The following is a 6,418-nucleotide window of genomic DNA, read 5'->3' as shown; positions in this document are numbered from 1 at the left end:
GCCTTTAATCCCAGCACTCGGGAGGCAGAGGCAGGCGGATCTCTGTGAGTTCGAGACCAGCCTGGTCTACAGAGCTAGTGCCAGGACAGGCTCCAGGCTCCAAAGCCACAGAGAAACCCTGTCTCAAAAAACCAAAAAAAAAAAAAAAATCTCCTCCCAATTCAAAGTTAAAAACACTTGCATCCAATTCAAACATCAATCAACACAGATATAAAAAGAAAAAGCACAGGATAAAAGAAAAAAGAAGAACAACAAAATTCCTCAGGCTTCTGAAATGTGGGAAGGTCTATTCTCCAGGTAGCTGAGGAGAATAGGGGAGCAGAAATGCAGATGGGAGGCATTACACCGACGTGGTTCCAGTTGACCAGTCATCTGACTTCCCCAAGTTAATTAACTTCCCTGTGCTTCAGCACAGGCCCACGAACGCACCTAGCGCTGGTTTCCCATTTTCAACGGAAATGATAACGTTAGGATTAATGAGGTGGTGCCAAGAAATGTCTCCAGTTACAAGAAGAGCGATTCAGCAGAAATATAAAATCCTGTAATTGTCCCATTGGAGATCCAAGGGTTGAACAGGAAGGGCATGAGTTATAGCAAAGCTGCCTTAATTGAGTCTGCATAGGCCAATTAGAACAAAAATCAACACATTTTAAGAATTTGATCCATATAGATAGGCAATTAAATGAATTCAGATGGACCAAAAGAATTTTGTTCTTTAGTTAAAAAAAAAAATTGGATCTAAATTATTTTTGGACCTGTCTCCACACCCACCTTATCTGACCAGCTTTATTATTTTGTTGTTTGTTAAAAGAACCAAGAGGAAAACTTTAATCCCATTTTAGGTATAACACTAAATTGTTTCTTTTAAATTCAATTTATTTGTTTAAGTTAGGATGCGCAGTTGCGTTTACGGCATTTAGGACTGAAGATTTTAAATTGCATTCTAGAGGAACCACACTGGACAAAATGTATTTCATGATAAAGATCAAAATTGAAAAAGTTTATGAGCTATATACATCTGATGGTTTCATTGCCAAAGGAAAGGCCAAAGCAGATGGGGAAGCTGAAAGGTGTGGGAGCACTAAACCAAAACTCAGCATAAATAATGTGCAAGTCTCAGTGCGCAAAGCTCCCTCGGCACATTGCAGTCTGTGCCTTTGAGAGGCGCGAGCGTGCGCGAGGAACGCGGCGCCATTTTTCCTGCAATGAAGACTTTGCCAGTAGGGAAAGGATAGAGAGGACAGATAACTCTGCAGAATGGTCAGCATTTACCTGCCGGAGTCACAGGAAATAAGTTTGAGGTTTTCTCTCAGAGAAAACTCGAACTTCTCTTACCCGTTCCCTCCCTCTCACGACCAGTCTTTTATGTCAGCGGAAGTAAGAGGCTCTGTGGACAGGAGCGCTTTCCACAGTGCGTTTTCTGTTGTGAGGTTTGCTATCCCAGGTTGTAAGTTATAATGGCTCTGGTGAAAAATGCGGTTGGGAGAATTTGATAACCTACCATGCTTTTTAAGTAAAATGACTTAATAGCTTGTGTTTTAGATCATAAGAACCTGTTGCAGTACATCAAATATTAAGGCACAAAGTCCGAAAGAATTTCTTTGGAAACCCTGATGAGACCACTTCTGGCGGCCTCTGATGAGCAATGATGTAACCGATGTTATCATCTGACAGCTCCAATACTCACTTAGCAACATAGAGCACGCTCCCAGTCCATCACAGAATCAGCAAGGTGTTATATTTTCTTCTGTTTCTAGTTTATGTCAGTGCAAAACAGTATTGTGTAGATGTGATCAATAGTTTTAAAAGCCATTACGGAGTGAACATTTATGGTTTCAGGACTGGACATGTCATCCAAAGGCATTGCAGAGGATAAAATATAGAAACATTTTAACCACAAGGTGGCAGTAAGAGCTATATAAATTGAACAGGGATTTCAACTGAACGCTTACTTTAGGCCGATCTCCTAGGACGTGATTGTCAGAATAAACAGCCTCTCCTAACGTGGCGCGGCAAGCCTTAGCAAAGCTGCTTGCTCTTGGCCTCTGAGGATAAGCACCTTCCAGATGGCAATTGGGATAAGCCGGGCTATTCCTGGGTCCCCAGTAAAAGCCTGTTTTTGAATTGAGGAACAAAATTGTGATGCAGTATTTGTATTTGCTTTGGTCCAATCCAAGGAACAATTAAGGTAATATTCCCAAGCTGCTAAGTCCAGAACCTTTGCCAAGTGCCCCCCCATCGCATATGCTTAATTTAAAGAGCCTTATTTTTTGTCATGCAATAAATTTATGTAAAGTTTTGAAAATGTTTTACTGGTGTACTATTTTGAAACTCTATTACTACCTTCTAATCTTGAAAATATGCTCTTTAACCTGTTTATCTTTGTCATGAAGATGACAGTGTTGTCTACTAGAAGTTAGACAATTGTGAGACTCTAGTCAACAGAGCCATAGAAAGCCCGCTGAGATTTGCTTCACCCAATCCATGCCCAAGTGGAAACAAACATTGCACAGGCCAAGGGATTTCCAGGTGAATGAGATTTTCTTCTCTTTCTGATAAAGGATAGGAAGGTCCTTCTCTGGAAATGCAAAGGACAAGGGTGTGTAACTGAGGAGTCATTAATGTCCGAGATGTTTAAATAACGTTCAAGAGGAGAGCTAAGTTCTACATACAGTTAGAACCTGATAATGTCTCAAAAACCACACTGCAAGCCAGAACTCATAATACAGACAGGTGAAGGAAGCCTGCTTTGGCTGGAATATTGGATGGTTTTACCATTCCTCCTGGTGGCAGTCTGCCTGCATGTCAAAGCTGGAGCCAAGAAGCTGAGGTGAGCCATGCACCTGCCCAACCCCGCCTTCCGCCATCACCCTGCAAGCCTTGTGCGAGGCAGTGGTGACTGTGCTTTGGTTTGTTGCAGATATCTCTGAAACGCTGGGCAGCACTGGGTAAATTACATATGTGTAAATCTAGTGCGGTTCCCTAAAGCTGCTGTTCAAAACTGTGGTGGTAGTCTCTCTGGAATTTATAGGTAGTAAAGAGAGCAGGCGGACGAAGTCTATCATACCACGGCGTTCTCTCAGCTCCTCTAGTTTGAATCTCAAAGCACTGTTGTTTAAACTAGCTCCAACAGAGGACTAGCCAGTGTTACACAAGGTTGCGAGGCTTACAACGGCTGACCAGCAGAATCAATAGCAAGGGAGAGAAAATTTGACACCGACTTCACAAATATTCCAGAACAAGGACTGGTTCTGGAAGTTGAGACCATTGACAAGGATGAAGGAATTAAGAAAAAAAAAAACCCAAATTCTAGTGGACTGTTCAAAATAGAGCTGCATTTTCACACCGACCTTCAGATTAAACATGAAACTGAATTCAGTGTAAGCTATTGCCTTTTTACATCAAAAAACCATTATTACTTAATTTACTATTATTGCCCTATTCAGAAAAGGCATGACCGAAAAACATTCAGTGGGGAAGTTTGTTTGGCTGTCTTTAATTTAGGTTAAAAATATATAATACAAGCCAGTGAGATGACTTAGTGGGTAAGAGTGCTTGTTATGAAGCCTAATGGCTGGAGTTCAATACTGGACCCACAGGGTGTCATCTGACTTCCACGTGTACATCACATGTATGTACACATGTGCACACACACACACACTAAATAAACGAATAAATAAGCAAGGAAATAAACAAATGTAATAGAAAAAGTTGAAAATTTTAAGTACATATTTTATTATTTTCTCATGAAACTAAGCTATTGATCTAAATTTAGGCTGATTTGAACATTAAAATTACGATGGCAGCAGACCTATATACTTACAAAGTCACTATCTTGTGACATGCGGAAATGCTTGTGTCACACGATTGGCATGGGCACTGCATGGTGGTGTTGTTATTTAGCCAGGAAATAAAATCCAGCAACATTAGCGACACCATAGTTTGAAACGGCAGCAGATAATGCTCTTATGCCCGTAGCCACTCACAAAGGCACACCTCAGAACGAGGCTAAGAAGTTGGCATCTCCCAGATTTTCTATCTACCTTCTCACTTTCAGAAAATATCGTCATATAAACTATACATTGAATCTAGGAAGATCAACTGCTGAGAGGTCAGTAATATTCTATTGTTTGGATGTTGATCGACTATGCATCATAGTTTGTTTATCCATTCCTTACTAAGTGATTAGAGTGTTGTTGTTTTGCCTTTTAATATTATTGTAGGGCTGGAGCTATGGTTCAGCAGTTAAGCACACTTGCTGCTCTTCCAGAGGATGAAAGTTTGATTCCAAGGGCTTGCCTTTGGCTGCTCATACTGCCTGGGGCTCCAACTCCAGGGTCTCTGACACTTTCTTCTGGCCTCTGCCAGCACTTCCACAAGCACATGCTTGTGTGCGTGTGTGCACGCTCACACACATGCAGTAAAATAAATACATCTTCAGAAGAAAAGAATAAAGTGATTATCAACATTTGTTTTCAGGTCCGTATGTTGCATTCTGGTTTCTCTTGGATAAATATTGAAGAGGAGAATTCTGGGCTTTCTGACGAAAGTATATCCAATGTTTCAGAAAGGTCTGGCAAGCTTTCTTTTGTAACTTGTCCGCCATTCTTGGTACTTATATTTTTATATCCAAGTTACTTTGGTTTTGAATTGAAGACCTAAATATAGTTGGTGCATTTATTGCCAATATTGCTGGTACATGAATTAATAAATGTCATTGAAACAGGAAAAAATATTCCTCCCCTTTCCACCTTGCCAAAGATGCTATATCTTCATGGGACTGCCAGGAAGGTTACTGCAACAGAGGCACGCAAGTCACGGAGTACAGTGCCAGGCACACAATTCATGTTGAGTGCGTCAGCTGTAGCTATCACCTGACAAAATGTTAGGACGGAAGAGAAGACACAAGCCCAGAGCTGTGCAGGTGGAGGTACCATTGTGCTGCCCGGCTGCCACAGCTCTCACAACTGCCGCCATCGGCTGCATCTCTGGCTAATCATATATTTTCATGTACACTAAACAGATGAAAGCCAGTCAGAAGGAAGAAAACACAGGAAAGTGCAGAACCTAATAATATTCCAAATTGCAAAATGAGAAAATAACGTAAAAGCAGACTCCTAAGCTAGAAATTATAACAATTTAAGGTTGGAAATACTTTTCTAAGCACTTTCTGGCAGCTTCTTTTTTTTTTTTTTTTTGAGATCTTCTCCAAACTGTGAGTGTTTAGTTTAAATCCATAACCATTTTTAACTCTGTCCCGTCGGCTTGAGTACTTAGCTCTTCATTCTGATAAAAGAGCAGTGATGACAGCCTCCAGGGACCCAGCATCCCCTCCTTCCCCCTCCTCCTTTTGGTTGTTAAATGCACTAATCTTTAAGGCTCCTTAATCTGCAGGTAGCACTATTAAATACAGGGATGGAGAAAAGGGAAAACAATTATCAGGTTTGTGAAAGAGTTGAATTTTTGCAAACAAAGGCAAATGTGCAAATGTGTGACTTACTCAGAACGACCAACAACTTAGCAAGAAGTCCTCTAAACACCCTCTGGGTAATCTGAAACCTCAAGGCATCCAAGGTACTGTGGCCAAGCTCTGTTCCCAGTCCAAAAGTAGTACACAGGGCCCTTCATTTCCACAGTTCAGAAGGTCTTCTGTGCAGTTAAATTTCGGTTCTGGTATGGAACCATATTGATATTGAATTGACTCGGTGGAAATGCATAGCGGTTCTGTCCAGAATGAAACTGGATTAAGATCAAGAGTAGTACAATGGTTACACCTCATTAACCAAGCACAGGCTGAGGGAGGTTTAGTGTCTGGATGAGCCTCACCAATGCGTCAGCTGGAAAAATGCGCGCTTTCTCTGAATGGCCATTTGGTTTAAGGTAGATGCTAGAAAGTTAATTAGATACTAGAGAGTTGGGTTTCACAAAGCCAGGGATTGGTCTGAAATACGTTCAAAGGCTCAAGTGAGAGAGGCCAGCTGTAGGGCAGGGTAATCTCAAGCTTGGAGGAAATCGTGCGAATCATGAGAGTGTGCGCTAATAGAAAATCTTTAAACGGTGGAGATGGTGTGCTTCTTGGGGGGGCCATTCATCATCAATATATTGACCTAGCTATGCGTGCCCTCTCTGCATCACAAGGTAAAAAAAAAATTACACATTTCCCTTTGTGCCTATTTAAAAACCAATACTGCAAATACAGGGAAAGGAAGACAAAATCAAAACTTTATAGGTCTTAGCGGTCCCACTGGATGCTGCTCATAGGCTTCATGTTCTTTTACATTTCATTCACGCTCCCAAACCCTAACCCTAACCCTAACCCTAACCCTAACCCTAACCCTAACCCTAACCCTAACCCTAACCCTAACCCTAACCTTACTCATCTGGTGTTCCTGATAAAAACTCTCGTATAACCATGGTG

This window comes from Microtus ochrogaster, chromosome 26 (assembly GCF_000317375.1).
Source record: "Microtus ochrogaster isolate Prairie Vole_2 chromosome 26, MicOch1.0, whole genome shotgun sequence".
Lineage (NCBI taxonomy): Eukaryota > Metazoa > Chordata > Mammalia > Rodentia > Cricetidae > Microtus > Microtus ochrogaster.
Note: the sequence above shows the minus strand (reverse complement) of the source record.